An 18,999-nucleotide genomic window follows, 5' to 3' on the forward strand; every position below is an offset into this window, starting at 1 on the left:
TCTTGCTCGTTCTTTAGACCCAAAAGGATTTGCAGGCACAAATAACTACTTGGTTTCCCTATCTTTTCAGGGAAGAAACTCACCCACTTTTCCATAATTATCCCGTGGATGCAAGAACAGAAACGTATTTAACCTTTGGGAATGCTACTGAGGCGTGGAAACGGTTTTAATTGATCAAAACCTCTACAGTCTGAACTTTAAAAGAACTGACAATTATTTCTTGTGTGCAAGGAAAATAATTCCTTTCAGGTGGTTTGGCAGGAACGCGGATTTGCCACACGTGGTATTGGAGAAGCAAGTTTGGAGTGAGTTTGTGTTTGGAGGCCAAGGTTAGACTGAAGAGATTTGATTCGGCAGCAGCAAGCAAAGAAAGCATTCCGCCAGACGCTTTTATGAATAGTTCATCTTTGATTACTAAGCCACAGAGTCACCTCTTTTTTTTTTTTTTTTTTTTACTTCCCAAGAAAAGAAAACAAAAACTAAATGGAACCTTCTCCATCCTACCTAGCAGCCAACTAACCTGTCAACCAGCAAATAGATTAAGAAACTTAAATTCTCAACTTGATTAGATTGAGGTGGCCAAGTATAGTCTCAGTTTTCTTCCAGAAAAAGATATCCTAGCCGTAAATAGAACATAATGTTGTCTTTAGCAAAACCTACACGCGCTCCACACACCCAGTCACTCAGGTAGGCCTCAGTAGTAATGACCCGTACCGTCGCAGACAACGCTGATACCAGTGTGGGTAATTCTTCAGCCATATCCACTGCTAGAGTAGAATGTGTTTCGACTGAGATGGACCCAACCACAATTTCTCCGCATCTTTCAAAAATTACTCCACACTACCTGCCAAGACCAAGGAACCGATAATGTCCATTTCCTGTATGTTCGTGCTTCAAAGATCTTAGAATTCTTTGATGGTGACTTAGCAACCACTGTAAGAATAATGGCTCCTTAAAACGGAGTGAGTCAAAGAGTAAGACACTTTAGAGGAAATGGTTAATATTAATGAGAGAGTGCAGTGTAGTCTGACAATAGACCAGCATCAGCACTTCGGGAGGAATGCTTCTAGCTTAAGTAAGAGAGGGCCAACTTCTGTCTTTCCATCTCTGAACATTCCCCCCAGATGAAAGCAGAGAAACAGACAGTGTCAGTATCTGTTAGATGGATGGAGATCGCTAGCTAGATCACTAGATCACGAGATGGATCACGGGATCAACAGAGCAGGTGTATGTGTGGTATCCATGGTGTATCGTTCCCCGTCTTCCCTTCTCTTTCTTTCTTTCCCTCTTTTTTCCTTTCAGAGTGATGCTTTGATTCTCTTCAGCAAAGCCTGGGCCGAGAAAAAATAAAAAGTCCCTGTAGCAATTCGGTGGGTCTAAGCACATGCATTGGGAAGAGAGTCAAAAAGGAAGATTTTCACAACGAATTATCATTCAAGTCCTCTCAGACCCGTAGTTTCGTATATGGCTACAGGAGGTGGCCCTAGATTTCTTATAAACCCTTCCAAAAGGTGAGAATGTGCCTTTATTATTAACCTTAGGGCATGTGGTTTTAAAGAGTTATTTTTAACATTTAAACATAAACAATATCAGTACTAAATATAGGATCAAAGCGATGCTATTTCCATGTGGAGTTGCCGAAGCACAGAAGCATGGCTGCAGAGTACAAGTTTCCTTTGAAGGTGCTGTTGCTATCAATATTGCTTACTCGGCAGTCCAGTGATATCAAAATAAGGTGTTCATATAGACATATATTCATTATTATATCCTGCCTGGTGTGAGAAAGGTTTCACTCCTTCAGCCTTTAAAAACAGAACCCAACATCCCAAACCGAGGCCTTAAGGGCCCCTTCACTAGCTTCTTTTCGAAATGAATACATTTAAAGTAATGTTTGAAGCCTGTGGTATCAGAATTTATTTCTACAAAGTTAACTCTATTTAATATCCTTGGCTCTAAGCTTAATTTGCTAAATCGTGCTGTTTTTGAAATTTATTGCAAAATTATTGTTCTCCAGGGAAATAATTACCATTCCTCTTACTTCTATGCTATTGCTTTCCCCTGCATGTGAATTTAAGTAAAGAGATTTAAAAAGCAACTCTGTTTTGAGTAAGTATCAGTCAAGACAGGATGACTCTGAAATTATATTTGAATTTAAGAGAACGTTCTCTGTTCCCTTGAATACCCAATTTTTCCAAATGAGAACAATAGGATATTAAAATTAGAAAAGAATCCTAAGGAATGATTGCATGTATCTATTTATTTATAGGCTGCCTCACTGCAAAAAAAAAAAAAAAAAGATTCTAGGCAGCTTAGGAACACATATAAAATATAGCTACATAATATAAATTAGAAATAGGCATAAAGCAAAAAAAGAAAACACTGGGGTAAAGAGACTTAAATGGAACCAGAAATGGATCCAATGTAAGGTCATTGATTTGAATCAAGGAAGCACAAATTTGACTCTTGACTTTGAAGTATCAAGTTAAAAGCAACCTGTTCAAAAGTGTGAGGCTCATGAATAAGGTTTTCATAATTTTATCATAGAAGTTCACAACATTTGGGGCACCTGGAGGGCTCAGTTAAGCGTCCAACTCTTGGTTTCGGCTTAGGTCGTGATCTCAGGGATGTAGGATCAAGCCCCGCATTGGGCTCCGTACTCAGTGCAGAGTCTGCTTGAGATTCTCTCTCTTCCTCACTCTCCTTCTGCTCCTCCTGCTTGTGTGCTTACTCTCACATCAATCAGTCAATCAACCAATCAATCTTTTTTTAAGAGTTCAGAACATTTTATAGACCATTTGTGAACTGAACAGTAGTTTCTAGTCTTCTCTGTTGACTATTGTAATGACCACAGTGCATCTATTTCCTTAATGTTTTGGTTGTGCATCCCGAGATTCCCTTTGGGGGAATCGCCTTTGACCTATTTGTGTGAAGGTGCCCTGTCCCTGTCCCTCCCAAGTTCCCAGCGAAACAGATTGCAGTACCTGGAGAGGAGGTGGCTGTGGCTGATTCCTTCTCAGTGGTCACGTGCTACCAAGAAAGTGACTGGTGTTTGCTCATCCCCTGGTACCAGTTCTCAGAATCTCGTTCTCCTACCTTCTCATCAGTACCTTGAGCCATCCAAAAATTACCCAGTACATTTCTTTTCTGCTTAAGTTAGGGTCTGTTGCCTGCAACTGCAAGACCCTAAATGAAATAGAGGCAATTCACATGCAAATGGATTAAATGATGTGGCTGGGCCCAGTGGGTAATTCGAGGCAAAGTTATATGTGGAATCCTGAGAATCTGATGCTCAATTTACAGCCGTTGTGATCTTAGTACAAACCAGATCCAAAGCAGAAATAGTCATTGGTGAAGAGCATTTCTCTTGACAGCAGTAATCTCTGCCAAAAAAATTTTTTTTTTCTTTTTCTGCACTAAAATTCTTAGAATTTTCTCTTTCTTGGGTAGGCGAACATGGATGCATTTGGGGAAAGGTTTTGGAGCACTCTACTACCACATACCCATTTTCAGGGTTAGATGTAAACTTTGTTATTAATACTGCAACACCTTCTGTTTGCCCCAATAAATAATGCCTAATTTCAGCATTCGTAACACCTAACACACGAATGGTGCTTTATATATTATCAATAGTTTTGTGCTGCTGATGAGAGTTCTTTCTCCTTTAAGAGTTGTAGACTGAGAGCTAGTGGAACAAGAACTACCAAGTATCCAGAGCAGTCATATAGTCGCATGAGGCCGCAGAGCATGTACCTGGGGGCTGTCCTGGTAAATGTTGCACAACTGACAATCTAAAAGAGAAAGAGAGAGAGAGAGAAGCCCTGGTTTGGAGAGCTAACAAATCTCTGTGGCATCAAGACTCCTACCCTGGCCAATTTCAGGCTACCAGTATGATGTCATGGCCTATAGAATTGGGAAGATAGATGCACAAAGCGCTCTTGAGGCTGGTACATAGAGGCCCCAGTGTACCCTTGGAAGGGTCCCTCCTGGATCCTTCTCTAACTGAGCCCAAGGAGGGGCCCTGACAGGCCAAGAATCCATTACCCTTGTGACTTGTGTTCTTATAGAAGGAGCATTGGAAATCTGCAAAGTGAGGTTGACTCCTTAAGTCAATCCAGCTAACTAATGGGTAACAGGAGTCTCTTTTTGCTCTTATCTTAGAATCTTCCTCTGGAACATCATAGGGAACAGAAGCAGTTTGTCACAAATAGATTTCCTACATGCAGGACATCTCAAGTTTCCTTTCAAGAGGAAGTTTCCATTTAAAGGCAGAGTGATCTGCTTTGTCTGTAAAATTAAAAAAAAAAAAAAGTGAGTTGAAGAAAACCTATGCTATCTTGCAGGGAAAAAAAATTACAGCCCAAAGGTGAAGTGTACTAAAGGGCAGCATAAAGCAGAGTGATGTGATGCTGTGGAACACGGGTCCTACATCCAGTTGTCTGGATTTGGACACTGGCTCTGCTCGTTTACCAGTCGCAGAACCCCTTGGATGAGTAACTTGAATTTTAAAACCTCCGGTTGCTCCTCTGCAAAATGAGAATGAATGATCATGGGGTTTCCATGAAAACTTAGCTATATCATGCACGTAAAGGACTTAGCAGGGGGGTATGGTAAGCGGTTCCTGTTACTACTTTTTGATTGTCCTGCCTGCCCTTGTCACATGCCTCAGTGTGTTCGGGTGTCCTTTTGTAAGACGCAGCCGCAGCTACTCTCTACTATGTTTACCCCAGGAGAGGGGATGGCAAATGGGCTATTAGGGCAAAGCCAGTCCTAGCAGGGTGCTTTCGATGGGCAAAAGGACACGACGACAGGCGTCGACGAGGCATTCCTCTACACCTCGTGGGAAAGAGCGTAAGCCTGAAACAGGTGCAGTCACAGGGCCCCAGGAGGGGATGGCCAAGAGGATGAAACTTCCATTATCAGAGTTTGGCTGAAAATGATTGGAGCCACATTTCCAGTGGAACTTGTAACTGCTTACTCATCTCAAATAACTTAAAGCATGTCATCACCATTCCCGGCCACAGGAATGAATCCTGCCACAGAGTGGAGATCTGTTTTCTTCCTTAAAGCCCTCAGAGTGTTCTGCTTCAATTCCCTGTATGGGATGTAGATATATTAAATACAAAAAAATGACCATAAAGTGAACATTAAGGTTGAGAAATGAGGTCCAAGGTTGCCAAGAAATTCAAAAGTAAGTGTTCCCCCAGCAGCTCTAATTCAGCCATCTTTGCAGTAATGCATCCTTTCCGATCTCTGAATCCTCAGTGGAACGCCCATTTCATATGGACTCTGGATTCTTCAGCTAAGCCAGGGGAGGGATGTTTGGGGTCCCTTCTGCTCCTTCTCACTTCCCCAGGTCGTGGGAAAATCCTGTCTAGGACCCTTCCACCAAGCCCTTGAATGAGGCCAGGCCTGGCAAAGCACGCCCGAGGGCCCGGGGGGCCGGGGGAAGGGCAGCTCGGCCCCAGGAAGCTGGACCCGTTCCCTTCCTTGGCCCCTCCCTGAGAGCCAGGAGGCTACTCCTGGCTCCACACAGCAAATGTATCCATGCAGATATCCAGGATGCATTAGTGGTTCGACACAAGTGATGTGCTCAGGCACCTCCGGGGTACATTAGTTGAAGTGGCTACAGCAGCTGGTGGCTCCTCTTCAGGCATAATTTATCTATTGCACTTTACTTAATGTGCAAAATTAAATTTATGCTGAATCCATGTGTATTACCTACTGTGCATGAGCAGCATGAAATATACCATAAAGCAAATCAGCACAGAGCCATGCTCGTAATTGCTAATGGCTTTCAACACACTTCATTGTGGTCTAACCAAACTTGGAGTCCATTCTGCGTTGAGAATCCTGCTCATATCAAGGTTGAAAGTGCTTCTCCCCAGGACCTTCTGGAGAACTGAAGGATAAAATGAGAAATGCTTTTAAGTCAATCTTTTTTGAGCCTATGTTCTTTAGATCTCGGATTCTGCACTTTTCATGAATATTGTGATCGATACGGTCTCTACGAAGGGCATGATTTTGCTGAAAAACTGTGAATTTTTTTTTAAGTGGAATATAGAAAATAACCTCGAAAGGCCGTCAGACCAAGTTCTGTCACTGCCAGGCTGTGGGACTCACTCTGTGTTTCTGGTTCTGTATATTACAACAGGAAGAATTGGGCTGTTGACTTCTGCCCCTAACAAGAAAAAAAAAAAAAAATCTATGCGATTAAGCATAGTGAACTTTACAAAAAACAAATCTCTCAAAAGAGGCTTTCAAAATGTACTATAAAATACACTTACACTCTCACACATCTAAATTCACGTAAAGCAGAAACTAATTCAGGCTTGAAACCTGATCTGAAAAAGAAATTTGGTAGAGGAATCAGAAAGGGAGAGAATAAATACTCAGGTCATGCAGAATCTTAAATGCAATTATATCTCCTCCAACAATAATTATTCAAAGTGTTTTTTGTTTTAAGGTATGCTTTGTAACAACTACAGAGACCATTTCCCATGGAAAAAAAAAAAGTTATTTGTTCTACAATTTACATTTGTCCTAGAAAGTACCCATCTGCGGAAATGTCATGTTGCTCCCTTGAAAATAATTTGTAATTTTCTCCACGTAAAGGACAGAGGAAAAATAAAACCATTGACTATATTCCTTTTTAGATGTCATCTTTACACATTTTTTTCAGCAGGTGACTATTCGTATAAAATTTTTAAAAATATATCAGTCTTTCAAAGCACAGTATTTTTTTTAAACTAAGAAAATCCTGTTAGGAAGATACAAAGTAATAATTTTACTTATTCTACTCTTCCTCATTTTGTTTTTCAAATTAAAATCCAGATACCATTCATTTCAAATGAATGATATTCATTTTAATACGATGTTTTAAATGTTTTGTTTGTTTCCAGTGCTTCTTGATTTTGTTTGGTTTGTAGCAGAAAAACTAAAATATAGATATGAATTGTCTGCATTCATACATAAATATATATACATTCATATGCATACTTTCAGTCATTATCCTGTTGAATTACAATGAATTGAATAAATACGCATGTAGAAATGGGTTTTCTCATTCTACTTGCGAATGTAAAAATTATGTTGTTTTACTGAATGGTCTAATAAACCTACATCTAGACGTGAAATCCACTAATTAGCATCTGGATCTTATGCCTTTTCTGGAAAAGATGTGTTAGGTTAAGTTTGACTCAGTAGTAAACGTTAATTGAGCATCTATTGAGCGTAAGACTCAGATCTGAAAAAAAAAAAATAACTTGCTCCTGCCTTGTGGGAGCATACAGTCAAGCGACAAACATGGACATACACACAAATAACTCTAATGCAAGGCAAATAGTGGCAAGTCTTAGGATAGGCTTGTGCAGCAGGTGAGTGGTGCTCTGAGGCTCTTGGAGGTATGAAGACACAGTAGAATGAGAGCTGAGTCTTGGAAAATGAGCCCAATTTTGGTTGGAAGACAACTGGGGGTGGGGGGAGACGTACACTGAAGAGCATGGCAAACAGAAGTAAGGGCTTGAAGAACAACCTGGGCAAATGAAGGAAAGGGAAGTCGAAGCTTCAAACTGTGATGTTCCTTATGCACACCCATAGCCTCTAGATGGGGTGGCCCCTGGCTTAGAATGAAAACCAAAACCAAAACCAAAGCAGTGATGTTTCCCTCTTCTAGCCATAAAGTCTTACTCAGACCTATGTGGTCACAAGTTTGCCTGGGCCCAGAAAGAAAAAAAAAATTCCTTCTTAAGCCACAAAGAAGATAAGCTTTTACCCAGCAGCCTGTGCTTACCTGTGCTAGCTTAGCTGCAGGAGTGGTTATGAGAAACAAGGACATTATCAAACTCTTCTTTAAAATTCCACCTGTGATATCTTACTAGATACCTTTGGAATAATAACTTGTCCTAGATTAGTTCCATGCTTTCTAAAAACAGGAACTCCTTTCCTTCCTCTCTCCCGTTTTCTCTCAACATCAAGGGGCATAATTGAGTATTTGCATGATAGGAGTCTTAATTATTAAAGAGGTTTATTGTCTTACAGCTTCTATGAAATTATCCTACTTTTCTCTCCTCTGGGACAGAAAGCATATTTACCACGTTGCCCCAGGCCTGGTCTTGCCATCTCATTCAACACCAAGGCTTTGTCAGAAGAGAGGTCAGTAGCCTCTTGGAATCTTTTGGAGATAGGTAGAGCCTGGTAATCGTTTCCCACAATGGGGTTATCTGCTATCTGCCAGGGTTGTTTTCCTGAATGATATCTGATCAAACTCCACTGCAAAAAGTACCCAAGGGGGTCTTCCCAGCTCTGTCTTCTTCCTCTGCTTTCTATCAATCAACTCGAGACAAGCTAATGCCTGACCCAAATATTTTTTAAGTGTCAACACAGACCATGGTGATTGGGGCTACATTTAGATAAAATCTCATTTATATTCTCTAATCCAGCTCATTATCCCAGATGGTTTTACTGATTTCTACTGTGTCGTCGTCCCCACTGTCAGGATCCAACAGTAAAAATCCAGCAAATTTGCATTCCTTCCTTCCTCTTTTTTTTTTTTTTTTTTTTTTTTTTTGGCCCAGGCACATTGTTCACGGAAATTCAAGTGATAAGCAAAGGAAACAAACTACCTTGGAATTTGGTTGATGCTCTGGATCTCCAGCCCAGTGCAGGGAAACGTCAAACTCTTATTTCCAAAACGCAGAATCTTTGAAAACTAGAAGCAACGAAATTCTACTAAATCTGTAAGGAAAAATAAAGCACCACCGCAGAGTGAAATCGAAATGCTATGTCCATGTCACACTTTCCATTCAGACTTTATGATACTGTTCTATAGAACTAAGAACTGCATTTTTTTTTCTTTTAGAATCAGGAGCATTTCATGCCCCAAACCCTACATCTACATCTAATATTTGAAATTTTCCACATCCCACCTGAGCTGACTAAAATCAACCTATCAAATTCTTTCTCTCACGGATCTTAGATCATGAGAAAGGTTAGGCACGGAGCTAGGGCCCAATCCTTCTAAGTCTGATCTGAAATGGATGTCTGCAGGCATCAATCATGTTCCTGGATGATACGGATCGCCACCAGCCACGAAGCAGCCCTCTCTGGCTTTCCCACACAAGACCTATCCCGAGATCAGCAAGCACATTCCTGTCTAAACTCTGCGCTGCAAATCGCCACGGCTCCTTTCATCAAGTTAATTACAGAATCAAGGGGCTGGAAGAGGAGCCCAAGACCTCATCTGTTCCATCCCCTCGGCTTTCTGGCACGGCCAGAGTTAAATCATACCAGACAGATGGAAATCTAGCTGGTTTGTAAGGACTTCCAGAGGAGGGGATGGATTCCACGCACCTGCCAATCACCCACTCTGCTGTTTAACAGCCCTTGGTGGAGAATCCTTCTTTATCTCCAGCTTGAATCTCACACACGGCACGTCAGCCAACCTCTCCTTGTTCTGTGCATCAACCCTTCACATACCTGCAGATCTTTATGAAGGCGTCTCTCCAGCTTCTCTTCTCCAGGCTGATGAATCCCCATTCCTTTCACCTCTTTCTATAAATCTGATTTTCTAACTTTTAATTATTTCTCTGATTTTCCACTGAACCTTGGTACACTCCAGGATTGACTGAAGACCCAGGTAGTCTTTTTTTGTCTTTAAGAAAAGTGCTTCTCACGCTTTTTACTCCCAGGACCCTTTTTCATACTCCTAAAAATTGAGGACGCCAAAGAGCTTTTATTTATGTGGGTTACATCTATAGGTATTTTCTGGATTGGGAATTAAGACTGATAAATTTTTAAGACCCCAGAATACACAAGACACAGCCCATTATTCATCAAAGCAAAGGTGTCCTACATCATGTGGCCTCTGGAAAACTCTATTGTATATTCATCAGAGAATGAGAAGGCAAATAACATATCAGTGTTCTTATAAAGATAGCATAGACTCTGCACACCTCCTAAGAGTCTTAGGGGCTCCCCATGGTCCCTGGATCCTCTGCTTTATAGGAAACATGGTCCGTCCCACTCTCAGCGTATACCCAGTTACACAGGCAGTTGGCAAGGAGTCCAGTCGAGTCTGAAAACAGCCAACTCAAACCATGCTACGTTATAAGGCAAATTAAAGCCTTTAACTGTCAAAGAATCCATGCTGTCATCCTTAGAAAAAATAACAGAAACTAATTTTGAGAAAAATAAACTGACTTTTGTTGATATTTTAATGGGAAAACTTGGTAGTGAGGGAGCAGAAAAGCAGAGGAGGTCACTGTTGATTGCGCTGTAATAGCAAGAGCAGATTCTCTAACGTGTAATCCTCTTAATCACACTCAAAACCATTCTGTTTATTTACTTTTGATCTGGGCACAAATAAGTTGTTTGCTGTGAAACAACAGAGCTGATCTTCAAATCCCTTGCTTACCACTGTTTTTACAACTGAAATTGGCCCTGTCGCCTAGATCGGGCCTAGGTCTGCCCATCACTCTTGAAGACTCTGAGGTGACGGTGGGACACAGGGCAGGGGAAGGGGTCTGTGCAAGCCAAGCCAGGTGCTCAAACGATTTCCTTTGCTTTTACTCTGCCTTCCCCGATTTGTTTCCTTTCGTACCTGAGAAACTGCCTCTTTTTCTCAGCAGAGTCAGGTTTTAAAACTGTTAGCCTAAGTCTTGTTTGCCATATTTATAAGGCGTTGCAGATTTATCAATCAAGCAACAAATATTTGCTACCCACTCTGTATTCAAAGTTCTGCTCGATCGAGTAGGTACGTTACCACTGAAGCCTAAGTCTTATTTTCTGTCTCTAGGGACTTCCAGTCTAGTTGGAGACAAAGGAAAATAAAACTCAAAGAAAACAACAGCTCATTGTAAGCGACAGAACAGAATTAAGTTCTAAACTGCACGGCGCAGACTCAGCATTACAGGAGTTGTCAGAGAATCTCTGTGAGGATGTGAAACACGCCACACAAATTAAAAAGTGGAAGTGCATCAGTGGTGGCGTAGGTGAATTTTGAGATGGAGCTTGAAATGTATTTCTTCTGAAAACTTGCTGGTCAATTGTTAAAACCAAGCACTGTTTGTGGGGCCTCGAGCTAGATCACAAATGCTCCTCCCCTCCCGTCCCCTACCCTGGCCAAAGGCCTGTCCCCATCCTGGTCAGGGGAAGCCTCACACACATGAATGGGGAGCCCCAGCGTGCAGTGCAGACTCACAGTCCACAACCCACAAGAGCCACTCTTGTATCCCACAAGAGCCACTCTTGGCACCCCTGGGGCCTCCCAGTGAGCACCCCAGAAGCCTCGTCAGCCCCAGGGAGGAAGATGAACGAGGTGCTAAGGAAGATGCATGTGTTGGCCCCGGAAGCAGGTGCAACCCCTCTAGGCAGGGAATTCCTGGTCCCTGGAACCTGAGATGTTCCAGAAGGAGGGATCGTGTAGTATGAGCTCCAAGTGGGCATTCCACTGACTCCTCAGAATCTTCTTGAAGGGAGGGAAGCACTGGTATTGGACCAAAGCAGGGTCTCTAACAGGTAGGACACACAGCAGAGGCCCTGGGTGCCCAGGTCTCAGGAGGTAGCTTTAAAGTAAAGGAATTTCTAAAGAAAGAAAGAAAGAAAGAGAGAGAGAGAGAAAAGGGGGGGGAGGGAGGAAGAAAGAAAAGAAAGAAAGAGAAAGAGAGAAAGAGAAAGAGAAAGAGAGAAAGAAAGAAAGAGAAGAAAGAAGAAAGAAAGAAAGAAAAAGAAAGAAAGAGAAAGAAAGAAAAGAAAGAAAATAAGTAATTAGGTAAGTAAAGGAATTCCAATATAAAAGACTCTCAAAAGAAATATTCCTTGTATTAAGGGTCTTTCATTATTTCTGCAACTTAAGTCACACTTTTTCTTCTCTATTAAAGGAAATATGTGCTTTGATTAGGTTTTCTTTTTTTTTTTTGATTAGGTTTTCAAAGTAAGACTCAGATTTTATTTTACTTCGATTACTCTAATATACTTTTTAATATTTATATATGTAAAATTTTAAAGTGCACTTTCCTAGGGATTTTCAGATATATCTTAATTTAAGAAAAAGATTCAGACCTGGACAAGTAAAGTTTTCAAGTCAACTCATATTTTGAATGCATGCTAAAGTTGGATGAAAGATTCCTTTTGTAAAGTCAATTCTGAATTCTCATTCTATTTTTTAATGGGGTTAGTCACCCGCTAAAGCAACTATTGTGGGGGTTTTATTTAATATTTACACATAACTTACATGATTTCTTGATAGGAGTCAGACTTCGAATCTAGCTACATTTCTGCTATAATTTCACTTGTGTCATCCTGGCTCCACTCTCTCTCTTCCCTTCTCATCTTAGAATTTAGTGAGATTTTTCTGCCTCTGCTGAAAAACCAAAAAAGAAATATTCCTAGCATACGGACATGGAATATGAAACCAAGAAAAGACATACTAGAAGAAAATGACAAGATTTTTTTTTTTTTTGAGTGCTGCCTTGTGTCCCATCACAGCATGGCCAGCATTTACAATAGTTGGAAAGAAATTCAATTTATTACTACAGCCTCTTGTGAAGATACACTTGGGAGGGTGCAGTCATAACACAGAGCAAAACTTCTTCAAAGGTTGACTTGATACTTCAGATAACTTGAACAGACACTTCACCAAAGAGGATATATGGATGGTAAATAACACATGAAACGTTCGGTGTCACCAGCCAATCGAGACATGCAGATTAAAGCTGTAAGGACATACACCTCTACACGCCTATTAAAATGGCCAGACAAAACCTATACACGAATGTTTACAGCAATTTTATGTTTAACAACCCCAAACCAGGAGCAACCCAACAGTCCTTCCATGAATGAACGGATAAACAAACAGCACTCCATCCATACAATGGAAAGTTGCTCAGCAATATAAAGGGATAAACTACTGATACACGAACAATTTAGATGACCCTCAAAGGCATTCTGCTGAGTGGAAAACCAGTCTCAAAGGGTAGCATACTGTATGATTCCATTTCTATAACATTCTCAAAATGGCAACGATTGTGGTGGAGACTACATCACGTCGGGGTCGGGTGGAGGGTATGATTGTTAAGGAGCAACTTGAGGGAGTCTGTGGTGCTAGAACAGTTCTATATCCCCCTGTGGCAGCTGGTAAGGTGATAAAATCTGTTGCCAAAAGGAACCCATCCAACACCAACCAACTGGTGCAGTGTTTCCTAAAGGGCAGTCATTACCTAGTTACTTGGATTTTTATCACCCATCTGCTTTTCACGGCATATTCATTGCACTCTGATGCTTAGTACGATGCCAGTACTCCCCGTTTACTCAGAGAGGCAACCACCACCTAGGTGGTTACTGTAATAGGGCAGATGGAAAATTTCCAAGCTCCTAGACTTTTCTTGTCTGTTGCTTTCCCACCACACTGCCTCTCAGTAAGACCCCAGGCATGGGAGTTGGGGGGAAATCAGTGACCCTGCTCAGAAGAATCCTCTTTTGAAAGGAAAGATAATGATTCTGAGACCACTAGAATTGGCTCTTCCAACTGGAGCCCCATATTGTGAGGTTATCAAACCCTTAGAGGGAATTCATGGGTTGGACTTTTCGTTCTTTCAACATTAAATGTATTCTAATTGCATTGGCCTTTACAAAGCCGACTCCTTCCTCAAGGGTAAGGACATAAACTCTTGCCAGCCTGTAAGTCATGTTTCTGTTTCATCTTGAGAGCTTCCATTCATGTGGTATTTTCCTCCACTCCTGCCTCGTCTACCTTAAAGTAGAAACGAAAAGCTATCAACAGATCTGGGTGGCCCCCAATAAAGGGTTCTTTCTCTTTGTCTATTTAAAGTACCCTTGTTATTAAAAAAATTAACATTCTATTAATAACAGATGCCGGGTATCTTACTCCTGTAATATACTGTAATTAACAATGCAAATGGGAAATAAAAATCTCATTATTTATCAGATAGACATGAGCAGGTGATTATGTACTTAGAGGTATAAAATGCATAATGAAAATGCAAAGCGATAATTGTTCCAAACTGGCTTCTACTTGTGGGCCACAGAGAGAGTCTTTGTAGTTAAATAGAGAGACTGTCTGCCCCTCTCCTTTCTTCTAGTCTAGCCCTGTGCACGATATCCTTTCTTCTCAATACATCCAAGCTCAGTATGAATAATTTAAATGTTATAGCATCTTGTTCAAACTCAAGGCCAACTGAGGAAAAGTGTAGGGAGCCTACACAAATGATACATTTCTGTTTTTTCCAAAACACTCATATAACTCAGGAAAATTAGACAGACCAATTTTATTAACCATTTTTTAAAATTCTATTTGAAAGGAAAGCACTCCTGGATGGAGAGCTTGTATATCAAATTTCAGACCTAAGTAAACTTTTATGGCTGAGCTGTAAAAATAGTCATTTATAATGCAAACACTGCCAAATTTTTAACTATAATCCTGCCAGTGGGCGACTATAATAATCCAACAATAATCATCGTCATTGTAACAAATCACTTGAAAGAGAGGCTGCTGCCCTCCGCAAATAGGCAAAACATCCCCCCTCCAAGGCGGTATGTTCCAGGAGAAAACCTGACAGCCAGCCAGGCACCCTTCCTTTCCAACCTGGCAAACTTGGGGAGTAAATCAGTCAAGGAGACCACCCTGCCCCCCTCGATACCCTCTGGGCATCCAGGACGACCTAACAGTGCGGTTTATCAAAGGTGGTTGTGTTGCTCCCTAACTGAGTGGTCCTCCTCTTTGTCCCATAACACCCTAAATAAAGCCTTAATGCTGAAATAAGAAGCCCCAGCTCACTTTTTAATGTTTGCAAACATTCTGCGCAAAGGCAGGGGCTCTCCCAGTCCCAGCTTAACTCAAACCAGAGCCGACTGCACCGCTGGCGCTGCTGGGTCTCAGCTTCTGGGAGGGGGCTCCCTGCAGGCGGGCCCTAAAGGGCCGCGCCTCCCCTCCTGGAGCCCCTTGGCGCCGCCGCCCAGCCAACAGTTCCGAGGAGGCAGGGGTGAAGCGGCAGCAGGCGTCTCCAGGGGACAGGCAGCCCAGGGACAGAAGCCATCAAAGGTCTCCGGGCGGCCACGTGGCTCCCCCTGTGTCCCCAGCTTGGATTCGCTACCCTGATAAAGCATCCCTAACTCAGGCAGGTGGGGCATCCCTGCTGAATTCCCTGCTGTGCTAATCAGGAGTTAGAGACTTTCTTAAAGAAATGCCTGGGGCCGCCCGCGTGGCCCAGCAGTTTAGCACCGCCTGCAGCCCAGGGCGTGATCCTGGAGACCTGGGATCGAATCTCACATTGGGCTCCCAGCATGGGGCCAGCTTCTCCCTCTGCCTGTGTCTCTGCCTCTCTCTGTGTGTGTCTCTCCTGAATAAATAAATAAAATCTTAAAAAAAAAAAAAAAGAAATGCCTGGCGTTACCTCCAAGAGCCTGTAGAACCTTGAACAAGTCTGTCGCAGCCTAGCCCTGTAGGCATTCTAATGGCCATTTTCGTAAATGAGAGATAATAATGTCATTAATGTGGCCATTGTCTTCTATGTTATCAAAGTAAGTTTAAAAATTCTTGAAAGTAAGCTTTTTTTCCTCCCTGAAACGATGGAAGATGTTGGGGGCTGGTCAATGGAAGGATTTGCTTTTTGACATTAAAAACTCTCCACTATTGGCATATGAATCCGTGATGTTTTACTTTTATATCCTATGTGAAGCTCAACAGGAGTCCCGTTTGGTGGTGGTGGTGGTGGTGGTGGTGGTGGTGGTGGTGGTGGTGGTAAACAGTTGTTTCTTAATCCTCGTGTTTTCATAAGGGGTAATTTTGCACAAGCAGAGCTGCTTTCTTACGGCCTCTGTTGCCCCCGCAGGTCGGCGAGCCGCAGCGGGAACCCAGCAGCCTCGGCCCTCGCTGTCCCTCGGTTCGGAGCCCTGTCCTCGCCGCGGGCCTGCTCGGCCTCCGCCTGCCGCGGCTCCCCGGGGCCTGACTCGGTGAGTCCGACTCCCGGACGGAGCTCCAGTGCTCGAGTTCGCTGCGCCCCCCGGCCCTGAGCATCCTTCTCAAAGCTGATGTTTCCCTTGCCACCTTTCTGGCTTCTCTGCCTCTCTCTCAATTGGTGCTAAAACTGGGGCCTGTTTAGCCCCAGTTGGGAGTGGAAACAACAAATGGAATCTTCTTTTAGCTCTTCCAACTGTAACATGTACCCAGCCCATGCAAGTTACGGATTGGGGGCAGCCCCGCTCTGTGTCTGTTCTCAAGGGAGGAAACCCTTAAAGAAAGGTTTTATGCTACTTGGGGTATTGCTTCCTACACAAGAAATAAATAAAAACCCTGTAGCAATTTACAGAGGCCGTCGTTTTTGTAGCCTGGGGAAATGGGGCAGAGAACTAGCAGGCTCCGGTGCCGACTAGGAGCAGTAGCATCCTCGCAGACTTCACGAAATCGCAGATTCCATAGAAGCCCTGGGTTCTGGTCAGGCCCACTTACCACTCACACATCCCATCACCCACCAGGTAGGTTCTCGCCCCATCTCGCCAACCCAGGCCCCAGGAGCTTCAGCAGCTGTTTTCCTGAGGATGTAAAGTTTTTTGTTAAAAAAAAAAAAAACTCTTAAAGATGGGTGGGATTCCTTCCTTAGCCCTCTTCAGAAGTAGCAACAAATACCGAGGTTCGCCAACCTCCACGTAATCTAAAATGTTTCATTACCACCCCTGGTCCTACAAACTCTTAGCAGGCAAATATAAACAGAGGCAATTTGAAAATTGAATGAAAACCCACATTTTAGAAGAAATCACAAAATAAAAAGAGTTTGCTTTCACTGAAAGCAAGATGTGTTCAAATTTTAACCAACAGGATGTAACCGATGTTAAAGAACGGAGTGTTTCAAACGTTAGAAAAACTGCCGAACTTTCTGAATAATGCTTGACGTAGAGACACGAGAGAGCAGAAGGCAGAAGGTGAGCCCTGGAAATGTCAGCGTGGCGCCAAGCAATGACGATCTCCAGGGGATCTGCTTTCATTTTCCCAGGGTAGCTAGTTCTCAACGAGCTTCTCTGAGGTCCACTTGACCTCATGTTTTCCTCTCAGAGTATTTTAGAATCTTAGCTTTGCTTCTGTGAGCCTCTGGACAGGACTGACTGCAGGATTATAGGGCCCAGTGCAAAATGAATATGGGGTGCCCTTTGTGCAACAATTAAGAATTTCAGGATGGTGATGTCGCGTTAAACAAGCGTGGGGCCCTTGTGCTTGCATAGGTGGCACAGCCATTGAAGCCAGCCCAGACTCTGGAGCCTTCAGTGGGATGGGACCATATGGACCATATGGGCTGGGGAGACTATCTTTTTTTTTTTTTTTTTTTTTTTTTTTAGGATGCCATGGCATTTTATGTTCACAGCCACCCATCACCCTTCGAACTTCCTTGGCACCCATCCCTCTAGAAGGCGAGTGTTGTCTTCAGGCTCTCACCGGTGGGTAAGCTGAAGCACGCCTGGATTAAGTAACTTCTCCAGTGCTAGATCCTTCAGCTACAGGGGGTAAAACCCTAAAGTGGATATCACAATTCCCAGTTGCCACCAAAGCTGCCTGCAACAATGTCCTTCTATTTCGTAAACCATGGCACGTGTTAGCAGCACGTAAACAAACACCCTTAGCGCCAAGTCAGTTCTGCTTCGTCGTTGGCAGTTTTTCACTAAAACCATGTCATCGTATGATGATAACATCAAAGGAAAATCTGGATACGGAGCTGTATGCCTTCCCTTTACACGACGGGGTACGTCGGTGACCCCGTGCAGTACCCTTTGTTCTTCCCTCTGTTGACATCACCACTGACAGTCAGAAAAGCCGCCCTTCCAGAAGCCAGGTGCGCTCTGTAACAGCCTCGTCTAGGGATTAGCACAGCTACAATTTCACTTTCCTTGAGCTATTTCTATTTCTCTATCTTGGTGTTTCTTGCCGTTTCTTTTTATTTCCCCCTTCCCATTTCTCTACACACAGAGAGAGACACACAAACTGGCTTCTCTCAAAGCGAGCAGCAAAGCAGAGACATAACTTCAGTGTGCAGCCAGTGGTTTTTCCCCCTTTGCCCCTGGTTGTTAATAAACATCTTTAAGCTGCCTGTGGGCCTGAAATTAAGAATGAGGAAAGCATCCATTTAGGAGTAAGCCATTCTAACCTTCCTCCCTTTGACTCCCCCTCTCCATGGCAATGACACAGTCTTCCTGGTTCAAAAGCAATTATGCAGCTTTCCGTGGATGCAGGTGTACGAGGTTTGGTTCCATGAACCCACAGGTGTAAACAGAGACTGTTGTGGAAGCAAAAACCCCCGCCTCCGTCTTCCCGCAGCCATTTCCACAGATATGTACTTTAAGGTGCATCACTGATCATCACTCAAGGTTGGTGATGGGTAAATGGGGGTTCTTCGTTATTATTCTATTTTTGTGCATGTCTGAAATTCTTCGTAGTCAAAATTAAATTTCAAAAAAGAACAAAGCTGACAAAAGTGCATCAAAGCTGCTTTAGGTTCTCAGGTAGAAGTATCTCATCGGGACGACAGAAGAGAGCAGGACGCCAGAACAAAGCCTGTAGTTCCCCAGGTATCTCAAAACCACTGCATCCTTCTCTCCTTTCCTTGGGAGCGAGCAGCATCGCGTCGTCGTGGATGCAAACGCTCCACCTTTCCTCACCCCACCACAGCTTCCCTTCGCCTTCGCCTTGACCAGCATTTGCAAGGCAAGAAGAATTTTGCTTGAGCTTATTCATCATTGACAGACATCGCCTTAAGATCGTCTTCCAAGTGTAGGTCTAAATAAAATGGGAAAAATGGCAGGAGTAAGGGGAAGGAAACGAGTCTATCTTTGAGCTCGACCACTGGCCAGGCCCTCAGTGAGGTAGCTGGCACACGGTGTCCGGGGGACTCAGGGACAGGCCTGTGTCTGGCTTAGAGCTGGGCAGGGAGAAGCAGGCCGGGAACGCGTCCCCCGGCTCACATTCACGAAAGCCTCAGATTTGGACTTTCCATCTTCAAG

At 43.1% G+C, this 18,999-nt stretch overlaps 2 long non-coding RNA genes across 2 annotated transcripts in view; both read left to right on the forward strand.

The window, feature by feature from the left end:
• LOC112673781 (uncharacterized) overlaps positions 1-16,302 on the forward strand; it is a 344,678-nt gene extending 328,376 nt beyond the window's left edge. Inside the window, exon 4 of the long non-coding RNA XR_004803136.2 lies at positions 15,846-16,302. This is a non-coding gene — a long non-coding RNA (uncharacterized LOC112673781). The remainder of the gene's footprint in view (positions 1-15,845) is intronic.
• LOC112673774 (uncharacterized) lies at positions 936-10,973 on the forward strand. Its single transcript, XR_003145042.3, has 3 exons — positions 936-1,075; positions 1,303-1,511; positions 10,793-10,973. It is a non-coding gene; the product is annotated as an uncharacterized LOC112673774 (long non-coding RNA).
• Positions 16,303-18,999: the final 2,697 nt, after the last annotated feature.

The sequence above is a fragment of the Canis lupus genome, chromosome 10 (assembly GCF_003254725.2).
Source record: "Canis lupus dingo isolate Sandy chromosome 10, ASM325472v2, whole genome shotgun sequence".
NCBI lineage: Eukaryota > Metazoa > Chordata > Mammalia > Carnivora > Canidae > Canis > Canis lupus.